This window comes from Ceratotherium simum, chromosome X (genome assembly GCF_057802395.1).
Source record: "Ceratotherium simum simum isolate JZ-2026a chromosome X, ASM5780239v1, whole genome shotgun sequence".
Classification (NCBI taxonomy): Eukaryota; Metazoa; Chordata; class Mammalia; order Perissodactyla; family Rhinocerotidae; genus Ceratotherium; species Ceratotherium simum.
In genome coordinates, this window is record NC_141940.1 from 75,708,304 (window position 1) to 75,731,984 (window position 23,681).

Sequence of the window (23,681 nt, forward strand, 5' to 3'; positions counted from 1 at the left end):
ACTCAAGTTGATTTAAACAACGAGGAAGTATATTAGCTTGCATAAGAGGAAGTAAGAGGAAATCCATAGGGAAGGCTGGCTTAAAGATTGGTTCATCCTGTGATTCCGTGATGTCATCAAAGTCTTGGGTTCTTTCTGTTTTCTCATAAGTATCAACTTCATCCCAAGGCTGTGTTCTCCCATGGTGATGGGATGGCTGGCCTCTCAGGGCTACATGCTTCCTTTGTTGTCAAAAAGTTGGAGACAGGGGCTTAGAAATTTTTCTAAAAATCCCTCATCAAACCTCTCTTCATGTCTCATTGGCCCCAATTGGCTTAGGCTTGCCTATCTTTGAATTTATCACTGACAAGAGCTATAGAATTACTTACCACAATGGATTAAAATAATCAGCTAAGGAGCAAAATGCTACCACATCTGCTTCATCATACCACTATGGTGATTCAGTTTCTATATCATCTATTTGTTAAAGCAAATTCACTTTCTTCTTGAAGACATTTTGCTGCATACTCTCTGACTTCTTGTTCTATTTTCCACTAATGAGTTACTAAGCCTGCTGTACAGCTATCTGTTTTTTAGGCCCTGTGTTTTTCTTTCTATAGTGTATAAGCTTTTGTGTAAGGCCTTTTTCCCTTCATTATATTTCATACATTAATCCATGTTGTTGCATGTATAATTTTATTCTTTTTTATTGCTGAGTAGTACGCTATTGTATATCACAGTTTGTAAATCAATTTTCATGTTATGGACATACAAATTATTCCCAGATTGGGGCTACTATGGATAGAGCTTCTGTGAGTATTCAAGCACAAGTCTTTGTGTGGACACATGTTTAAATTCTTCTTGAATACATACTTAAGCATGAAATTGCTGGGTCATGTAGACCCAGAATATGTTTAACTGTATAAGAACTGCCAAACTTTTTAAAATAGTTGTACCATTTTACACTCCTACCAGTTTATGAGACTTCCAGTTGCTCCACATCCTTCATAAGATTTGACGTTGTAGTGTTTTTAATATTAACCATTCTGATGGTTGTGTAAAGGTATCTCACTGTGTTTTCTAAACGGAGATATAATTGACATAACATAAAATTCACAATTTTAAAGTTTTTACTTCAGTGATTTTTAGTATATTTATTATGTGCAACCACCATCACCACCATATTATCCCAGAACATTTCTATCACCCTAAAAAGAATCCCCATACCTACTGTCAGCTAGTTCCAATTCCTCCTCCCTCATCCCCTGGAAACCACTAATCTACTTTCTGTCTCTATGGATTTGCCCATTCTAGATATTTCATATGAATGAAATCATACAATATGTGGCCTTTTGCCTGGCTTCTTTCACTTAGCATAATGTTTTCAAGATTCATTTATGTTGTAACATATACAATACTTCATTTCTTTTTATGGCTGAATAATATTACATTATGTGTATATAATACATTTTGTTTCTCCATTCATCAGTTTACAGACATTTGGATTGTTTCTACCTTTTTTTTAAACTATAGCCACCATGCTGTATATTACATCCTCAGGACTTATTTTATAACTGCAAGTTTGTACCTTTTGACCACCTTCACCCATTTCTCCCACCTGCCTCCACAACCACCAATCTGTTCTCTGTTTCTATGAGTTCAGTTTTTTTGTTTGTTTGTTTAGACTCCACATATGTGAGATCATACAGTACTTGTCTTTCCATCTGACTTATTTCACTTGGCATATTGCCCTCAAGATCCATCCATGTTGTTGCAAATGGCAAGATTTCATTCTTATGGGTGAATAATATTCTAATAGATAGATAGATGATAGATAGATAATTAGATAGATAGATAGATAGATAGATAGATAGATAGATAGATAGATAGATATGTATTTCACATCTTCTTTATCCACTCATCCATCAATGGATACTTACATTGCTTCCATGTCTTGGCTATTGTGAATAATGCTGCAATGAACATGGGGGTGCTTATATCTTTCTGAGTTAGTGTTGTCATTTCCTTTGAATAAATACCCAGAAATGGAATTGCTGGATCATATTGTAGTTCTATTTTTAATTTTCTGAAGAATCTCCATACTGTTTTCCATAGTGGCTCCATAAATTTACATTCCCACCAACAGTGCACAAGGGTTCTGTTTTCTCCACATCTTCCCCAAAACTTATCTCTTGTCTTTTTGATAATAGCCATTCTAACAGATGTGAAGTAATATCTCATTGTGGTTTTGATTTGCATTTTCTTGATGATTAGTAATGTTGAGCACCTTTTCAAGAACCTGTTGACCATTTGTATGTCTTCTTTGGAAAACTGTGTATTCAGTTTCTATGCCATTTTTTAATCGGGTTATTAGCTTTGCTATTGAGTTGTACGAGTTCTTTATATATGTTGGATATTAACCCCTTGTCAGATGAATGGTTTGTAAATATTTTCTCCCATTTGATAGGTTGGCTTTTTATTTTCTTGATGGTTTCCTTTGCTCTGCAGAAGCTTTTTAGTTTGGTGTAGTCCCACTTGTTTATTTTTGCTTCTGTTGCCTTTGCTTTGGGTGTCATATCCAAAAAATCATTGCCAAGATCAATGTTGAGGAGCTTACCACCTATATTTTCTTCTAAGAGTTTTATGGATTCAGGTCTTATGTTCAAATCTAATCCATTTTGAGTTTTGACTTTTGTGTATGGTGTAAGACAGTGGTCCAGTTTCATTCTTTTGCATGTGGCTGTCCAGTTTTTCCAACACCATTTATTTAAGAGACTATCCTTTCTCCATTGTATATTCTTGACTGCTTTGTTGTAAATTAATTGACCACATACGTGTGGATTTATTTCTGGAGTGTCTATTCCATTCCATTGATTTGTGTGTCTGTTTTTATGCCAATACCATACTGTTTTGATTACTATAGCTTTATAATATAGTTTGAAATCAGGAAGTGTGATGCCTCCAGCTCTGTTCTTCTTTCTCAGGATTGCTTTGGCTATTGAGGGTCCTTCATGGTTCCATACAAATTTTAGGTTTTTTTTTTTCTATTTCTGTGAAAAATGCCATTGGAATTTTGATAGGGATTGCATTGAATCTGTAGATTGCTTTGGATAGTATGGACATTTTAACAATATTAATTCTTCCACTCCATGAGCACAGAATATCTTTCCATTTATTGTGTCTTCAATCTCTTTCCTCGATGTCTTATAGTTTTCAGTGTACAGGACTTCCACCTCCTTGGTTAAATTTATTCCTAGATATTTTATTCTTTTTGGTGCAATTGTATAATTTTACTTTTTGCTGTTATAAATATTTCTGCTATGAACATTTGTGTAATTATTTTGCTTGAACATATGTTTTAAATTCTCTTCATATATGCCTAGAAGTGGAGTTGTCAGGTCATAGGGTAATTCTATGTTTAATTTTTGAGGAACTGCCAAATTGTTTTACATAGCAACTGCATTATTTTACATTCCCATCAGCAATGTATGAGGGCTCCAATTTCTCAACATCCTCAATAACACTTGTTATTGTCTATCTTTTAGATTATAGCTATCCTAATGGATGTGAAGTGGTATCTCAATGTGGTTTTTATCTGCATTTGTCTAATGATTAATGATATTGAGCCTTTTTCATGTGCTTATTGGCCACTTGTGTATCATCTTTGGAGAAATGTCTATTCAAATCCTTTACCCATTTTTATGTTTGGTTCTTTGTCTTTTTGTTGTAGAATTGTAAGTGTTCTTTATATATTCTGGTCACTTGATCTTTACCAGATATATCATTTGTAAATATTTTCTCCCATTCTGTTGACTGTCTTTTTACTTTCTTAATAGTGTGCTTTGACACACAAAAGGTTTTAATTTTTATGAAGTCTAATTTCTCTATTTTTTCTTGGATTACTTTTACTTTTGGTGGCATATCTAAGAAACTGTTGCCTAACCCAAAGTCACTCAGATTTGCACCTATGTTTTAAGAGCTTTATAGTTTTAGCTCTTACACTTATGTCTTTGATCCATTATGAGTTAAATTTTGCATATGGTGTGAAGTAGGGGTACAAATTCCTTCTATTACATGTGAATGGTCCATTTGTGTCAGCATCGTTTGTTGAAAATACCATTCTTTCCCATTGAATGATCTTGGCACTCATAAAAAATCAAAATTCATACATTAAAGTCCTAACCCCCAGTACCTCAGAATGTGACTGTATTTGGAGATAGGGTCTTTAAAGAGGTAATTAAGTTAAAATGAGGTCTTAAGGTGGGCCTTAATCCAATATGACCAGTGTCTTTATGAGAAGATATTTGGATACAGACATACACAAAGGGTAGACCACGTGAAGACACAGGGAGATGTCCATCTACAAGCCAAGAAGAGCAGCCTCAGAAGAAATCAACCCTGCCAACACCTTGATCTCAGACTTCTAGCATCCACAATCATGAGAAAATAAAGTTTGGTTGTTTATGCCATCCAGTCTGTGGTACTTTGTCATGGCACTTTTGACATGGCAAACTAATACAACTATAAATAAATGTATAGCTTATTTCTGGACTCTCAGTTCAGTTCCATTGGTCTATATATCTTTCCTTCTTCCAGTACCACACTGTTTTGATTACTGTAACTGTGTATTAAGTGTTGAGACTGGCAAGTCTGAGTCCCCCAACTTTGTTCTCCTATTTCAAGAATGTCTATTTGAGATCCTTTGCTATTCCACACAAATTTTAGCTTTTACAATATTCTATTGCATTTATATACCACATTTTGTTTCCCCATTCATCTGTAAATGAACATTTAGACTGTTTCCATCTCTCAGCTATTGTGAATAATGCTGCAATGAACATGGGAGAACAATATCTCTATGAGATCTTGTTTTCATTTCTTTTGGATGTATACCCAGAAGTTGGATTGCTAAATCATACGGTAGTTCTATTTTTAATTTTTTTGAGGAACTGCATATTTTTTTCCATAGCAGTGGCACCATTTTCATTCCCACCAACCAACTTCTCCACCTCTTCACCCACACTCATTATTTTTTGTTTTTTGATAATGCCCATCCTAATAGGTGTGAGATGATAGCTCATTGTGGTTTTAATTTGCATTTCCCTGATGATTAGTGATAGTGAACATTTTTTCATATACTTATTGGCCATTTTTATGTTTTCTTTGGAGAAATGTCTACTCAAGTCCCTTGCCCATTTTTTAATTGGCTTATTTGGTTTTTGTTGCTATTTAATTGTAGGAGTTCTTTATATATCTTAGGTACTAACCCCTTATCAGATATACGGTTTGCAAATATTTCCTCCCACTCCATAGGTTACCACTCTGTTGATTGTTTCCTTTGCTGTGCAGAAGCTTTTTAGTTCGACGTAGTAACACGTCTATTTTTACTTTTGTTGCCTGTGCTTTTGCTGTCATATCCAAGAAATCATTGCTAAGATCAATACTATGAAGGTTTTCCCCTTTGTTTCAGGATTTTACAGTTTTAGGACTTACGTTTCAGTCTTTAATCCATTTTGAGTTGCATCTTAGTCCATTTGGGCTGCTATAACAAAACACCATAGGATGGGTGGCTTATAAACAATAAAAACTTATTTCTCACAGTTCTGGAGACTGGAAGTCCAAGAGCAGGGTGCCAACATGGTGGGGTGAGAGCTTTTTCTGGGTCATAGACTTCTTGTATACTCACATGGTGGAAGGGGGCAAGGGAGCTCTCTCAGGCCTCTTTTATAATGGCAATAATCCTATTCCTGAGGGTTCCACCCTCACAACCTAAGCACTTCCCAAGACCCAACCTCTTAATACCATCATATTGGCTATTAGAATTTCAACATACGGATTTTGGGGAGACACTTTCAGTCCATGGCATTCTGCCCCTGGCTCCCTCACCCCCAAATTCATGTCCCTCTCACATGTCATCAACTCAAAAGTCTAAATCCAAAGATTCATCTAATGAGATATGGGTGAGACTCAAGGTAAAATTCATTCTGAGGGAAATTCCTCTCCATCTGTGAAGGTGTCAAATCAAACGAGTTATGTGCTTTCAAAATATAATGGTGAGATGGGCATAGGATAGACATTTCTATTCTAAGAGGGAGACACAGGAAAGAAGAAAGGGGAAACAGGTCCAAAGCAATTCCAAAACCTTAAGGCCCATTGGGGCAGAGGTGCCTTCTGGATACGTTGAGGTAGTGGTCCCGCCCCCACAGTTTTGGGCAGTGCTGCACCCACAGCTTTGCTGGTCACAGCTCACTCCACAAATCTCATGGTTTGGAGTCACATGCCTGCCACTCTCCCAAGCTGGAATCACACACACAGGTGGCCCCACCAGTCTGCAGTTGCAGGTATGGCCTGGCCCCATAGCTCCATTAGGCATTGCCTTAGTGGGGGCTGTCTGCAACAACCCTCTGATTGGGTCATGCACCCGTGGCTCCAGGTCACTCCATCCTTCAAAATCTAGGTGGAGGTAGCCACACTCCTATGGCTCATGCACTCTGTGCACTGGCAGAGATGGTGCTGCACCTAAGCAGCCAAGGTATGCTACCTATACCTTCCAAATGGGCAGCAGATCTCAGCACAGGAATGTGGGGTGGAGAGTCTTGAAATTATTCTGCCTCCCAGGCCCTTTCACTATGGGCCTATGATGGTAAGGACAGCCTGAATGACCTCTGAAATGCCTTTGGGGGTCATTTTACTATTGTCTTGGGCAATAGGTCCTGACTTTTGTTTATATGGCTGATTAATCATATGGTGATTGATGAATAGCACCTGGCTTCCACTGAGATGGTGGTGCATACTAATCTTATCAAATTTGGCCACAACCTTTGTGTTACCTCCTGAACAAGCTTTCTAAGTTCTTTAACATGGATAGGGAGATCAGTTTGGGGAGAACCAGTATCTTAACAATATTGAGTCTTCCAATCCATAAACATGGTATATGTCTCCATTTATTTAGGTCTTCTTTAAGTTTTCTTAGCCATATTTTGTAGTTTTAGGTGTAGAGGTCTTGTATGTCTCTTGTTAAATTTATTCCCAAGGATTTTATGTTTTTGATACTATTGTAAATTAAATGGTTTTGTATTTAATTTTCAAATTTTATACAACTAGTATATAAAAGTACATTTGATGTTTGTACCTTGTATCCTCCAAACTTGCTAAATTCATTTAATAGTGCTAGTAGTTCTTTTGTAGATTCCTTAGGATTTTCTATGGAAATAATTACATAATCTGCAAATAGAAACAGTTTAACTTCTCTCTTTCTAATCTTCATTCTCTTTATTTTTTCTGCCCCATTTCACTATCTAGGATCTCTAGTAAAATGTTTAAAGGTAGCGGAAGAGTGGGCATTGTTGCTTTGTTCCCAATACTGGGGGGAATCATTCACTGATTTTGTTTTTGCTATTAAGTGTTTTGTTTTCACTACTGTCAGGTTCACCGTAGATTTCTCATAGATGCCCTTTATCAGCTTGAGGAAGTTCCCTTCTACTGATAGTTTGCCAGAGATTTTTATCATATATGGATGATGAATTTTGTAAAATTCTTTTCTGCATTTATTGAAATGAGCATGTGCTTTTTCTGCTTTATTCTGCTAATATGGTGAATAAAATTTGTTGATATTCTAACATTCAGCCAATGTGGTATTCCTGTGATAAACTCTACTTGGTCACAATGTAAATCCTTTTGATATATTGCTGTATTTGATTTGCTAATACTTAAAGTATTTTTGCATTTATGATCATGAGTGAGATTGACATCTAATTTTCTTGCAATACTTTTGCCTGGTTTTGATACTAGGGTCATGCAGGCCTCCTAAGACGACTTGAGAAGTGTTCCCACCTTCCCTATTTTCTGAAAGAGTTTGTGTAAGATTGATGTTTTTTCTGAAATATTTGATAGAATTCAAAAACATCTAGGCTTGTAGTTTTTTTTTTTCTGGGATAAGCGTTGATCTTTTATTCATTCAACTTATTCTAAATTGGCAATATCTTTCTATTTAAATATTCATATCTTTCTTCATTTCTGATAAATTCTTTTCTTTTTAGAAGTTATTGCAGAGATGCAGAGGCAGTCAAGATGGCGGCAGTGGCTGCACAGGGTGGGAGAACTGAGGTGGCGAAGGCAGTAGTGGGGCTGGTGGTGGCTCCAGCTGCGGGATAAGTAGTAGCCACAGCAGGTTGTTGGATAAGTGGAAGATTGATTATAAGACTGTGAAAATTGACAAATGGGATGGATCAGCTGTGAAAACTTCTTTGGATGATTCTGCCAAAAAGGTACTTCTGGAAAAGTACAAGTATGTGGAGAATTTTGGTCTCATTGACGGTCACCTCACCATCTGTATCATCTCCTGTTTCTTTGCCATAGTGGCTTTGATTTGGGATAACATGCACTCCTTTCCAGAGTCCAAGCCTGCTTTAGCTTTGTGCATCATATCCTATTTTGTGATGATGGGTATTCTGATCATTTATACCTCATATAAGGAGAAGAGCATCTTTCTCGTGGCCCACAGGAAAGATCCTACAGGAATGGATCCTGATGATATTTGGCAGCTGTCCTCCAGTTTGAAAAGGTTGGATGACAAATACACTCTGAAGCTGACCTTCATCAGTGGGAGAACAAAACAGCAGCGGGAAGCCGAGTTCACCAATCAATTGCTACGTTTTTTGACCACAGCGGGACACTGGTCATGGATGCATACGAGCCTGAAATATGCAGGCCCCATGACAGTCTCGCCACAGAAAGAAAAATAAAATAGACAATTTTAAAAGCAGCCATCTTTCTGCAGGATCATGCAGAATTACTGCGTGAGGGGAAAAGAAACAGAGAACTTAAGATGGATAAAGAAAGAAATGTTCAAATTGTCCCTGTTTTGTCTTGAAATTTTAGTCCAATCTGGATAAATAGGATATTCTAGCTCAGATATGAGAAGTTGTAGCTCTGATATCTAGCTGTAGCCTCCTTGGTCTGTTGATTGCATTGTTTTGATTTGCTTTTCTGTAAAAACATTTCTGCTAAAAGCAGTACAGACTTCCTCCTTCATACCTAGCAGTACTTTATATAGTATAGCTTCATGCCAGGCAGCATTTGAAGACTCAGTTTTTAAAATTGTTAACCTGTTGCTGACTTGTTTGTGTTAATTCCTGTTTCAACAGCTGTTTCTCTTTATTCGGGATACAACTTCTTATGTACAACAGCTTTCCACACAATTTTTGTGGGTGTGTATAAATCTGACTTGGCGAGAACTGGAAAAAAACACAGCTTTTTAATTTGTTTAAAACAGACCTTCTGCCTGTTACATTTTGTGCTATTAACCAATTAAAGAAGCCAATGACATTTTTAATTTTATGTTGTCTATGTTTTCCACTAGTATATCCCTGTTGATTTTTTTGTGCCCTTGATTAATTGCCATTTTCTAAATTTTTTTTCAATAAAAGGAAAGAAAATGTGAAAAAAAAAGAAATTATTGCATCACCTCCATTTTATCTGTCTTCCTTTTTAGGAACCACTATTAAAGTTGAACCTACTGGATTGATTCTCCATGTCTCAATTTTTTCTCTTATTTTTCAACTTTTTGTGTTTTTACTCTATGCTTCTTGACTTTTACTATAAATTTATAATAAAAAATTATAAATGTTTGTTTATGTAATTATCTTTTTAATTTCCAAGAAGTTTTTCCCATCCATGATTGCTCTTTGGTTGTGGAAACTTGTTCTTGCTTCGTCAATTTAACATATTCCTGAATCTCTGAGTCTACAAATTAGAAGTTTATAAAGGTTATGTTCCTTGAATTCTCATTCTCATTCTCTCTCTCTCCTTCCATTTGTTCTGTTTTCTCATTTGTGAACTTCTATTTTGTGCTGTTTGTTTCTGTTAAATATCAGGTAATCCTTGGTATCCATTCATATTTCTGACTGAAGGTCTAAGGTAATTAATATAAGGAGCAGAGATTGGCAGGTATATAATCCCCAACAGGCCTCTGACTTGAATGGGAGGGAAATCTAAGACCTATGTATATGTGTGAGGTGTGTTGCCTAGCAGGTTTCACCTTTTGCAGGTAAGGAGCAAGCAAGCACACCAAGGTCCTCCCAGCTGCCATCATAAGGAAGTCTTTGGGCCACCCCGTGGCTTAGCGGTTAAGAGCACATGCTCCACTACTGGTTGCCAGGGTTCGGATCCTGGGCGCACACCAACGCACCGCTTCTCCGGCCATGCTGAGGCCACGTCCCACATACAGCAACTAGAAGGATGTACAACTATGACATACAACTATCTACTGGGACTTTGGGGAAAAAAAGGAGGAGGATTGGCAATAGATATTAGCTCAGAGCTGGTCTTCCTCAGCAAAAAGAGGAGGATTAGCATGGATGTTAGCTCAGGGCTGATCTTCCTCACAAAAAAAAAAAAAAAGAGTTTAAGTTCTAAAAAAAAAAGGAAGTCTTTATTCTCATGTTCCAGTTGCCACAATAGAAACCCTGGCTCTATTTAGAAAGTTCAATATCTTTAGAAAACAAGCCTCTGGTTTTAGCCCAGGCACTGGCTCTGCAGCTACCAGTATGTCTGTATGGATGGGGGCAGTTGGTGGTGGTGGGGTAGCCCAGCTGGCCCATATATACTTATTTAATTAATTAATTTAATGATTGGCTTATAAAATACTCCTGTTCTCTGTTATGACTGAATGTTTGTGCCCACCCCCAAATTCATATGTTGAAGCCCTAAGTCCCAATGTGATATTATTTGGAGGTGGGGTCTTTGGGAAGTAATTAGGTTTAGATGAGGTCATGAGGGTGGGGTCCTCATGATTGAATTAGTGCCCTTATAAGAAGACACCAGGGAGCTTGCTCTCTCTCTTTCCCCCATGTGAGAACACAGGGAGAAGATGGCCCTCTGGAAACCAGGAAGAGGGTTCTCACTAGGAACCAAATCTGCCAACACCTTGATCTTTGAGTTTCCAGCATCCAGAACTGTGAGAAACAAATGTCTGTTGTTTAAGCCACCCAGTCTCTGGTATTTTGTTATAGCAGTATGAGCAGACTTAATACATTATCCATACATGCTGAATAAATTACAATAGGCTAGGTTATTCTGCTATAAAAAACTCCAAGATCTCAGTAGTTTAATACAACAAAGGTTCACTTCTCACTGACACTACATATCCATCATAGATTGATGGGGAGTGGGCAGCTCTACTCCTCTTAGCCACTCAGAGATCCAGTCTGAGGAAGTAGTCATCATCTCAAATGATGCTAGTTGCCATGCAAGAACGAAAGAGAGCTTTGCAGGTTCTCAATCCTTGGGCTTCAAAGTAATACATGTCACTTCCATTCACAAATCATTTGCCAAAAATAATCCTATGGTCCCATCTAATCACATAGAAGCAAAGAAGTTCAATTCTACCATATGTTTGGAATGTGGAGAGATGAAAATATTTGATGAACAATACTCATGACTACCATGTCTTCCAATTCAGAGATTGGGACTTGAAAAGAACTGCTCCCACCTATATTAAGATTTTTCCTGGCTATCTTTTGGGCCATGGCTCTTCTACTCAGCGCCATGATGGATTACTTCCTTTTTATATCTTTATTGCTATTTCAGTGGGATTTGGGGAGAGAATGTACCTGTGTGTCTGATCAGTCTGCCATGTCAAACCAGAAACCCTGAATCTGCTTTATAATAGGAGCAAGAGAATCTTCAAATGGGTGGTAACCACTTGAGATTTCAGAAATAGGGGTCTGACCAAGATATATTTAATGTATCTCATCTTGGGGTTGCTGAGTCAAGGACCAGGGTCATATAGGAATTAGTAAATCCATTCCACTTTCCTCATTCAGTAGTGGCCTCTGAGTGCTAACCAAGGCAACTTTTGATGTTAGGGAGAGCTCTCATCCCCCAAAATAAACTTTCCTAACTCTTACACAATTTTCTACTACGAAAAATTTTAAACATATACAAACATAGTATAGTGTAATGAACCTCCATGTAACCACTATCCAGCTTTAACAATTATCAACTTATGCCCAATTTTGTTTACTCTATAACCCCACTCCCCACATGGATTATTTTGAAGCAAATCACAAACATCACAGAATTTCACTCATACTTAATTTAGGATTTTAAAATCACAACACCATTATTACATCTTAAAAATGAACTATAATTTTAATATCATCAAATATCTTGCCAGTATTCAAATAAAATTCAAAATATATATTTTTAAGTTTGTTTGAAATAAGATTGAAATTAAATCCACACATTGCAATTCATTAACATGTATCTTGAAACTCTTTTAATCAATAGATTTCCCCTCTCCTCCCATCTCTCTCTTCCCTTTCTTTGAAGTTTATTTGTTGAAGAACCTGAGTTAGTTGCCCTGTAGAATTTCCACAGCCTGGAGTTTGCTCATTGCCTCCCTGTCATTTAAAATATTTCTTTGATCCTGTATTTCTCATAAATTGATAGCTGATCTAAGGTCTTGATAAGATTCAGGTTCAAATTTCTGTCAAGAATACTTCACTGGTAATGTTGAAGTCTTCAACAGAAGGCACATAATGTCTAGTGTATTGTTTGTGATGTAATCAACTAGTGATGCTCACTGCCTAAATCCATTGATTTATTAGGGTTTACATTAGAATGGTTATATCTAATTCTATCATTACTTTTTCATGTACTAGCTGGAATACAAAGAAACTTCAAATATTTTCTATTGGGTCACCCTTTCCATATTAAGAAAAGCAGGACAAATGCTTGAATCTTTCCCTTTAGTTTCCAGTTTTCAAAAAATGAGTTGCTTTCATTGGCATTCTCTAGTGTTGACTAACTATTTTCAGTGTCATTACATAATCTCATGTATTTAAACATATTTTTATGCCCTTACTCTTTTATGTTCCTTTTTGTTTTATACTGCTTCTGCCACACCTGTGTATGCTCTCCTCTTCTCTACTCCAGGTAAGATGCTGGCTTATTCCTGCATTGTGATTGGTCTGGCCTGTTACCTATGAGGTTGTCTGACTCAGCTAGCAGATGATCTCTTCCTGTTTTCTCTCTCTTTCTCCCTTTGCCTCTGACCTTTGCCTTCTGTCTCTCCTATGAACAGGACTCACAAGCAATCAGCACTTAAAAACCATGACAGTGCAAGATTTAGACAGAAGCTTATGCTTTTCTTCAATCAGAAGGGACCAAAACTTTTACGAGTCACTGCCATCAACCCCTGTCCCTGTTGTTTATTGTCAAAGGACACAGTAACATCGAGCTTCCTTTGAGTTTGAGAATTGTGTGTAAGCCTCTGGTACCTATGGAAAGAGGTTGAAACAGAGGAGTTGAAAGCATGGCTGTAGGCCAACTAGAATACATGGGAGAAACTTTATTGAGCTACGATTTTCCAAGCAATTTCTCAGTACTTTACATTTACGCCTCACAATAACTCTCAGAAGTAGAGATTGTAATTCCCATTTTGTACATAAGAAAGCCAAAATTCAAAGTTCCCCACAACTATGTAAGAGCAAACACCAGAATAGGAGAGCAACCATCATTGAAACAAAAAACAAAGAGGGAGAAAATGAGACAATCAACAGTGTTTGACCACATTCTCCTGACAAGTGGAGTTTTGGAGCCATTGAAATGCAGCTTGCAGTGTGAAGTAGGAGAACTCTGGGGTATCTTGACAGCCTGAGGGCTCAAATTCCTAATCTAGAAGTTGGAACAAACAGCCATCATTTGCTCCCATCCAATCCTATTTTGGCAGTTAACAGTGAACACTCAAGTGTCTGTGATCTGTTTTCCCTGCAGCCAATAAGAGAGGAGTGGCTCCATACATTCAGGACTCCCTTCCTCGGGGAGAGAAGTCAAGATGGCAGCATAGGCAGACTCTGAACTCACCTCCTCCCATGGACACAGCCAATTTACAACTACTCATGGAAAAATTACCCCTGAGGCCAGCCCCACACAGCTGCAATCCTCAGAGAGCTGACAAGAGACCTAAAAGCTGGAGGTTTATAGCAATTGTAAGCCCCTGAACCTAACAACCTGCCACACTGGGGGCCAACTCACTTAGTAGAAATACTGTAACATGAATGAGCTAAGAACTTGCAGCCAACTGTGCTGGGGCTCCCCACACCCGATAAAGAGACTGAAGGGCCCACAACAACTACAAGCAGCTGAGCATTACAACAGCTGGCCAGGGGCATAGCTCAGCCTCCCTGGGCACCTACGGGAAGAGCAACCATGCCACGACAGAAAGACACACGTAGCCCACATAGGGGTCACTACTGGAATATTTGGAACTGGTGACGAGAGGGAAGCACACTGCTGGGCCTCATAAGCATCACTTATATAAGGTCACCTCTCTAAGAACAGGAGATGTAGCTGACCTACCTAATACATAGACACAAGCACAGGGAAAGAGGCAAAATGAGGAGGCAAAGGAATATGTTCCAAGTAATGGAACAGGACAAAACCCCAGAAAAGGAACTAAGTGAAACAGAAATGAGCAACCTACCCAACAGAGAGTTCAAACAAAGAGTGTTAGGATGCTCACTGATCTTGGGAGAAGAATGGATGAACTCAGTGAGAACATCAATAAAGAAATGGAAGATATAAAGAAGAACCAATCAGAAATGAAGAATACAATACTGGAAATGAAAAATTCACTAGAGGGACTCAAAAGCAGAGTAGAATATACAGAGGAACGGATCCACGAGCTGGATGAAAGACTAGAAGAAATCACCCAAGCTGAACAGGTAAAAGTAAAAAGAATTAAAAAACGTGAGGACAGTCTAAGGGACCTCTGGGACAACATAAAGTGGACTAACATTCATGTTATGTGTCCCAGAAGGAGAAGAGTGAGACAAAGGGGCAGAGAATCTATTTCAAGAAATAATAGATGAAAACTTCCCTAACCGAAGGAAGGAAGCAGACATCCAGGTACAGGAAGCACAGAGAGCACCAAACAAGATAAACCCAAAGAGGCCCACACCAAGACACATGATAATTAAAATGTCCAGAATTAAAGATAAAGAGAGAATCCTAAAAGCCACAAGAGAAAGACAAGTTACATACAAAGGAAACCCCATAAGGCTATCAGCTGACTTCTCAGCAGAAACCTTACAGGCTAGAAGAGAGTGGCACGATATATTTAAAGTGCTAAAAGGAAAAAACCTACAGCCAAGACTACTCTACCCAGGAAGGTTATCATTCAAAATGGAAGGAGAGATAAAAAGTTTCCCACACAAAAAAAAATTAAAGGAGTTTTTCACCAAGAAACTGGTACTACAAGAATGCTAAAGAGAATTATTTAAGGGGAAAAGAGAAGACCACAAATAGGAAAGATTATCTATTTCCATGATAAGAGCGTAATGGATACAAATGCACAAAAAAGAGGTTAGATATGATATCAAAAATGTAAAATGTGGGAGGAGGGGAATTAAAGAGTAGAGCTTCCAGAGGTCAAACTAAAGAGACCATCAATATAGATTGCTATATACTTAGGTTACTGTATATGAACCCCATGGTAATCACAAACCAGAAACCTATAACAAATACACAAAATACTAAGAGAAAGCAGTCCAAACATAATACTAAAGAAAGCCATCCAACCACAAGGGAAGAGAGCAAGAGAAGAAAAAAGAAACAGAGAGGAACTCCTAAAACAACAAGAAAAAAAAGTTAAAAAATGGCAGTAAGTACATACTTAAAAATAGCTATTTTAAAGGTCAATGGAGGGGGCGGAGTCAAGATGGCGGCGTAGGCAGACTCTGAACTCACCTCCTCCCGTGGACACAGCCAATTTACAACTACTCGTGGAAAAATTACCCCTGAGACAGAACTGAAAACTGGATAAGAGGAACTCCTGCAACAACGGACAATCCTAACTGGGGTAGAAGAGGCAGAGACTCCCTTCTGGAGAGGAAAAACGCCGCCTTCACAAGCCGCCAGCTTCACAGCCGCCGGGAGCAGCTCACAGGTACGCAGCCTCCCTGGAGGCGCGGGGCCCTGAGCCGGGGAGCGCCCCCGCTGTGGGCATTTTGTGGACCCAGCACAATTGAGACCAGCAGCATAATATCTGACTTTGCCTGCTACTAAAGCATTGGGTAGCACCCCCAGAAAACCCGGTTCACAAAGAAACTAAACCTGGCTCTTAAAGGGCCCACGCACAAACTCACCCGTTCCAGAAAGCATCCTAAAATCACCAGAAAGAAAGGTGCACAGTGCTTCGGTGACAAGAGACTCACCTAATAGGCCCTGAGTCGATCTTGGTGAGGGGGGAGAGCTCTGCAGGGACTGGGACATTGGCGGCGGCCATTGTTGTGGCCTGGTGTGAGCGTGCTGACACAGACGCCATTGGAGTTCTCCCTGAGACCTGCTAGCCCAGGGTCTGCTCCACCCGCTAGAGCACCGATTTAATCCAGCTCAGCCAGGGCAGGCAGCCCACCCTACAGACTAGCCCCACCCAACAACAAGCCCTCAGGCAACGTGTGGGCCTGCATAGATTGGTGACTGGATTCTCTGCAGTCTGGCAACTGAGCTGACTTGAGCGGGGCAGGGTGTGCACAAGGAGCGGGTGGAGAGTGTGGGGCGGTGGCAGAGTGTGTGGGGCTCCCGCCGTGGAGAGACTGGGTCCACTTGGGGAGGTCGGGGCACTCACACGGGGCAGGACTGTGTTGACTGTGTGTGTGGACCTGTGGGCGGCAGGGCTTCTCAGCCACAGAAGACTTGTACTTCTCAAAGACCCACATAGGAGGTTTGCTCCACCTTCCAAAACCTGAAACAATTGGGTGCTCCTGTGCCTGAGGCCAGCCCCAACCAGCTGCAATCCTCAGAGAGCTGACAAGAGACCTAATAGGCTAGAGGCTTACAGCAATTGTAAGGCCCTGAGCCTAACAACCTGCCACCCTGGGGGCCTACTCACTTAAAAGAAATACTGCAACACAAATGTGGTATTAGAACTTGCAGCCAACTGTGCTGGGACTCCCCACACCTGATAAAGAGACTGAAGGGCCCACAACAACTACAAGCAGCTGAGCATTACAACAGCTGGCCAGGAGCATAACTCAGCCTCCCTGGGCGCCTACAGGGAGAGCAAACAGACCACAGCAGAAGGATACACGTAGCCCACATAGGGGTCACCCCTGGAACATTGAGAACTGAGGGAAGCACACTGGAAGCCTCCTAAGGCATCACTTACATAAGGTCACCTATCCAAGAGCAGGAGACGTAGCTGACCTACCTAATACGTAGACACAAGCACAGGAAAAGAGGCAAAATGAGGAGGCAAAAGAATACATTCCAAGTAAGGGAACAGGACAAAACCCCAGAAAAGGAACTTAGTGAAACAGAAATGAGCAACCTACCCGACAGAGAGTTCAAACTAAGAGTGTTAAGGATGCTCACTGATCTGGGGAGAAGAATAGATGGACTCAGTGAGAATGTCAACAAAGAAATGGAAGATATAAAAAAAGAACCAATCAGAAATGAAGAATACAATACTGGAAATGAAAAACTCATTAGAAGGACTCAAAAGCAGAGTAGAGGATACAGAAGAACGGATCTGTGAGCTGGAAGAAAGACTAGAAGAAATTACCCAAGGTGAACAGGTAAAAGAGAAAAGAATTAAAAAGAGTGAGGACAGTCTAAGGGACCTCTGGGACAACATCAAGCACACTAACATCCGTGTTATAGGTGTCCCGGAAGGAGAAGAGCGAGACAAGGGGGCAGAGAATCTATTTCAAGAAATAATAGATGAAAACTTCCCTAACCTAAGGAAGGAAACAGACATCCAGGTACAGGAGCCACAGAGAGCCCCAAACAAGATAAACCCAAAGAGGCCCACACCAAGACACATCATAATCAAAATGTCCAGAATTAAAGATAAAGAGAGAATCCTAAAAGCCGCAAGAGAATGTCAAGTTACATACAAAGGAAACCCCATAAGGCTATCAGCTGACTTCTCAGCAGAAACCTTACAGGCTAGAAGAGAATGGCATGATATATTTAAAGTGCTAAAAGGAAAAAACTTACAGCCAAGAATACTCTACCCGGCAAGGTTATCGTTCAAAACGGAAGGAGAGATCAAAATTTTCCCAGATAAGCAAAAATTAAAGGAGTTTGTCACCAAGAAACCAGTGTTACAAGAAATGTTAAAGGGACTGATTTAAGGGGAAAAGAGAAGACCACAAATAGGAAAAATTATCTATTTCCACGATTAGAACGTAATGGATACAAATGCACAAAAAAGAGGTTGGATATGATATCAAAAACATAAAAGGAGGGAGGAGGGTAGTTAAAGAGTACAGCTTTCATACAGAGGTCAAACTAAAGTGACCATCAATTCTGTATAGAAGAAGTAAGGAACAGAGAAGGACTACTAAAACACTGAGGGAAAAAAAAAAAAGTTAAAAAATGGCAGTAAGTACATACTTATCAATAGCTACTTTAAATGTCAATGGACTAAATGCTTCAATTAAAAGGCATAGAGTGGCTGACTGGATAAAAAAACAAGACCCATATATATGCTGCATACAAGAGACACACTTCAGACCTAAAGACACTCACAAACTGAAAGTGAAGGGATGGAAAAAGATACTCCACGCAAATGGCAATGAAAAGAAAGCTGGGGTAGCAGTACTCATATCAGACAAAATAGACTTTAAAACAAAAACTGTAAAACGAGACAAAGAAGGGCATTACATAATGATCAAGGGAACAATCCAACAAGAGGATATAACACTTGTAAATATCTACGCACCCAATGTAGGTGCACCTAAATATATAAAGCAATTATTAACAGACATAAAAACAGAAATAGACAGTAACACAATAATAGTAGGGGACTTTAACACTCCACTTACACCAACGGATAGATCATCCAAACAGAAGATCAATAAGGAAACATTGGCCTTAAACGACACACTAGAACAGATGGACCTAGTAGATATATACAGAGCATTCCATCCAAAAACCGAAGAATACGAGTTCTTTTCAAATGCACATGGAACATTCTCCAGGATTGATCACATATTAGGCCACAAAACAAGTCTCCATAAATTTAAGAAGATTGAAATAATACCAAGCATCTTTTCTGACCACAAAGGTATGAAACTAGAAATCAACTATAGGAAGAAAATCAGAAAAGCCACAAATACATGGAGATCAAACAAAATGCTACTGAACAACGACTGGGTTAATGAAGAAATCAAAGAAGAAATCAAAAAATACCTGGAGACAAATGAAAATGAAAACACGACATGCCAGAATTTATGGGATACAGCAAAAGCGGTTCTAAGAGGGAAGTTTATAGCAATACAGGCCTATCTCAACAAACAAGAAAAATCTCAAATAAACAATCTAACAATGCACCTAAAGTAACTGGAAAAAGAAGAACAAACAAAGCCCAAAATCGGTAGAAGAAGGGAAATAATAAAAATCAGAGCAGAAATAAATGAAATAGAGACCAAAAACAATAGGAAAATTAATAAAACCAAGAGCTGGTTCTTTGAAAAGATCAACAAAATAGACAAACCTTTAGCTAGACTCACCAAGAAAAAAAGAGAGAAGGCACAAATAAGTAAAATCAGAAATGAAAGAGGAGAGGTTACAACAGACACCTCAGAAATACAAAAGATTATAAGAGAATACTATGAAAAGCTATATGCCAACCAATTCGACAATCTGGAAGAAATGGATAAATTCTTAGAATCATACAACCTTCCAAAACTGGATCAAGAAGAAGTAGAGAATTTGAATAGACCAATCACCAGTAAGGAGATCGAAACAGTAATCACAAACCTCCCCAAAATAAAAGTCCAGGACCAGACGGCTTCCCTGGTGAATTCTACCAAACATTCAAAGAAGACTTAATACCTATCCTTCTCAAACTCTTCCAAAAAATTGAGGAGGGGGGTAAGCTCCCTAACTCATTCTACGAAGCTGACATTACCCTGATACCAAAACCAGAAAAGGACAACACAAAAAAAGAAAATTACAGGCCAATATCACTGATGAACATCGATGCGAAAATCCTCAACAAAATACTAGCAAATCGCATACAACAATACATTAAAAAGATTATACACCATGATCAAGTGGGATTTATTCCAGGTATGCAGGGATGGTTTAACATTCGCAAATCAATCAACGTAATACACCACATTAATAAAATGAAGAATAAAAATCACATGATCATCTCAATAGACGCAGAGAAAGCATTTGACAAGATCCAGCATCCATTTATGATAAAAACTCTGAATAAAATGGGTATAGAAGGAAAGTACCTCAACATAATAAAGACCATATATGAGAAACCCACAGCTAATATCATCCTCAATGGTGAAAAACTGAAAGCTATCCCTCTAAGAACAGGAACCAGACAAGGATGCCCACTGTCACCACTCCTATTTAACATAGTATTGGAAGTCCTAGCCAGAGCAATCAGGCAAGAGAAAGAAATAAAAGGGATCCAAATTGGAAAGGAAGAAGTGAAACTGTCACTATTTGCAGATGACATGATTTTATATATAGAAAACCCTAAAGAATCCACCAGAAAACTTTTAGAAGTAATAAACGAATATGGTAAAGTTGCAGGATACAAAATCAACATACAAAAATCAGTTGCATTTCTGTACACTAACAACGAAGTAGCAGAAAGAGAAATTAAGAATACCATCCCATTTACAATTGCAACAAAAAGAATAAAATACCTAGGAATAAACTTAACCAAAGAGGTGAAAGATCTGTACACCGAAAACTATAAAACATTTCTGAAAGAAATTGAAGAAGACACAAAGAAATGGAAAGATATTCCGTGCTCTTGGATTGGAAGAATTAACATAGTTAAGATGTCCATACTTCCTAAAGCCATCTATAGATTCAATGCAATCCCTCTCAAAGTTCCAACAACATTTTTCACAGAAATAGAACAAAGAATCCTAAAATTTATATGGAACAACAAAAGACCCCGAATAGCTAAAGGAATCCTGAGAAAAAAGAACAAAGCTGGAGGTATCACACTCCCTGATTTCAAAATATACTACAAAGCTATAGTAACCAAAACAGCATGGTACTGGCACAAAAACAGACACACAGATCAATGGAATAGAATCGAAAGCCTAGAAATAAACCCACACATCTATGGACAGCTAATCTTTGACAAAGGAGCCAAGAACATACAATGGGGAAAAGAAGGTCTCTTCAACAAATGGTGTTGGGAAAACTGGATAGCCATATGCAAAAAAATGAAAGTAGACTCTTACCTTACACCATACACAAAAATTAACTCCAAATGGATTAAAGACTTGAATGTAAGACCTGAAACTGTGAAAGTTCTAGAAGAAAACATAGGCAGTACGCTCTTCGACATCAGTCTTAGCAACATCTTTTCAAACACCACATCTGACCGGGCAAGAGAAACAATAGAAAAAATAAACAAATGGGACTACATCAAACTAAAAGCTTCTGCACAGCAAAGGAAACCATCAACAAAACGAAAAGACAACCTAACAATTGGGAGAAGATATTTGCAAACCATACATCTGATAAGGGCTTAATCTCCAAAATATATAAAGAACTCATGCAACTCAACAAAAAAACTACCAACCCAATTAAAAAATGGGCAAAAGACCTGAACAGACATTTCTCCAAAGAAGATATACAGATGGCCAAAAGACACATGAAAAGATGTTCAAAATCACTAACTATCAGGGAAATGCAAATCAAAACTACAATGAGATATCACCTCACGCCCATCAGAATGGCTATAATTAACAAGACAGGAAACAACATGTGTTGGAGAGGTTGTGGAGAGAAGGGAACTCTCATACACTGCTGGTGGGAGTGCAAACTGGTGCAGCCACTATGGAAAACAGTATGGAGATTCCTCAAAAAATCAACGATAGAACTACCATATGATCCAGCTATTCCACTGTTGGGTATTTATCCAAAGAACTTGAAAACACCAATTTGCAAAGGTACATGCACCCCTGTGTTCATTGCAGCCTTATTCACGATAGCCAAGACTTGGAAGCAACCTAAGTGCCCATCAAGAGACAAACGGATAAAGAAGTTGTGGTATATATACACAATGGAATACTACTCAGCCATAAGAAACGATGAAATCCAGCCATTTGTGACAACATGGATGGACATTGAGGGCATGATGCAAAGTGAAATAAGTCAGAGGGAGAAGGTCTAATACCGTATGATTTCCTTCATTAAGTAGTAGATAATAACAACAATAAACAAACACATAGGGACAGAGATTGGATTGGTGGTTACCAGAGGGGAAGGGGGGAGGGAGGTGGGTGAAAGGGATAATTCGGTACATGTGTGTGGTGATGGGTTGTAATTAGTATTTTGGTGGTGAACATGATGTAATCTATGCAGAAATAGAAGTACAATGATGTACACCTGAAATTTTTACAATGTTAGAGACCAATGTTACTGCAATAAACAAAAATTTAAAAAAAAAAAAAGGAAAAAAATCAGAGCAGAAAGAAATGAAATAGAGACTAAAAAAACAATAGAAAAAAACTAATAAAACCAAGAGCTGGTTCTTTGAAAGGATCCACAAAACTGACAAACCTTTAGCTAGACTCACCAAGAAAAAAGAGAGAAGGCTCAAATAAGTAAAATCAGAAATGAAAGAGGAGAAATTACAACGGACATCTCAGAAATAGAAAAGATTATAAGAGAATACTATGAAAAGCTATGTGCCAACAAATTGGACAATCTAGAAGAAATGGATAAATTCTTAGAATCATATAACCTTCCAAAACTGAATCAAGAAGAAATAGAGAATTTGAATAGACCAATCACCAGTAAGGAGATCGAAACAATAATTAAAAACCTCCCCAAAAATAAAAGTCCAGGACCAGATGGCTTCCCCAACGAATTCTACGAAACATTCAAAGAAGGCTTAATACCTATCCTTCTCAAACTCTTCCAAAACATTGAAGAGGAGGGGAAGCTCCCTAACTCATTCTATGAAGCCAACAGTACCCTGATATCAAAACCAGACAAGGATAACACAAAAAAACAAAATTACAGGCCAATATCACTGATGAACATCAATGCAAAAATCCTTATCACAATACTAGCAAATCGTGTACAACAATACATTAAAAAGATTATACACCATGATCAAGTGGGATTTATTACAGGGATGCAGGGATGGTTCAACATTTGCAAATCAATCAACGTGATACACCACATTAGTATAATGAAGAATAAAAATCACATGATCATCTCAATAGATGCAAAGAAAGCATTTGACAAGATACAGCATCCATTTATGATAAAAACTCTGAATAAAATGGGTATAGAAGGAAAGTACCTCAACATAATAAAGGCCGTATATGACAAACCCACAGCTAATATCATCCTCAATGGTGAAAAACTGAAAGCTATCCCTCTAAGAACAAGAACCAGACAAGGATGCCCACTCTCACCACTCCTATTTAACATAGTACTGGAAGTCCTAGCCAGAGCAATCAGGCAAGAAAAAGATATAAAAGAGATCCAAATTGGAAAGGAAGAAGTGAAACTGTCACTATTTGCAGATGACATGATTTTATATATAGAATACCCTAAAGAATCCACCAGAAAAATTTATAAGTAATAAATGAATATGCTAAAGTTGCAGGATACAAAATCAACATACAAAAATCAGTTGCGTTTCTATACACTAACAATGAAGTATCAGAAAGAGAAATTAAGAATAC

General features: G+C 38.4%; 1 protein-coding gene and 1 pseudogene across 1 annotated transcript in view; one reads left to right on the top strand and one right to left on the bottom strand.

The window, feature by feature from the left end:
• Positions 1-23,681, bottom strand: part of YIPF6 (Yip1 domain family member 6) — a 146,623-nt gene that overhangs the window by 37,446 nt on the left and 85,496 nt on the right. The gene's annotated exons all lie outside the window — the stretch shown is intronic.
• LOC101391115 (signal peptidase complex subunit 2 pseudogene) lies at positions 8,041-8,743 on the top strand (annotated as a pseudogene).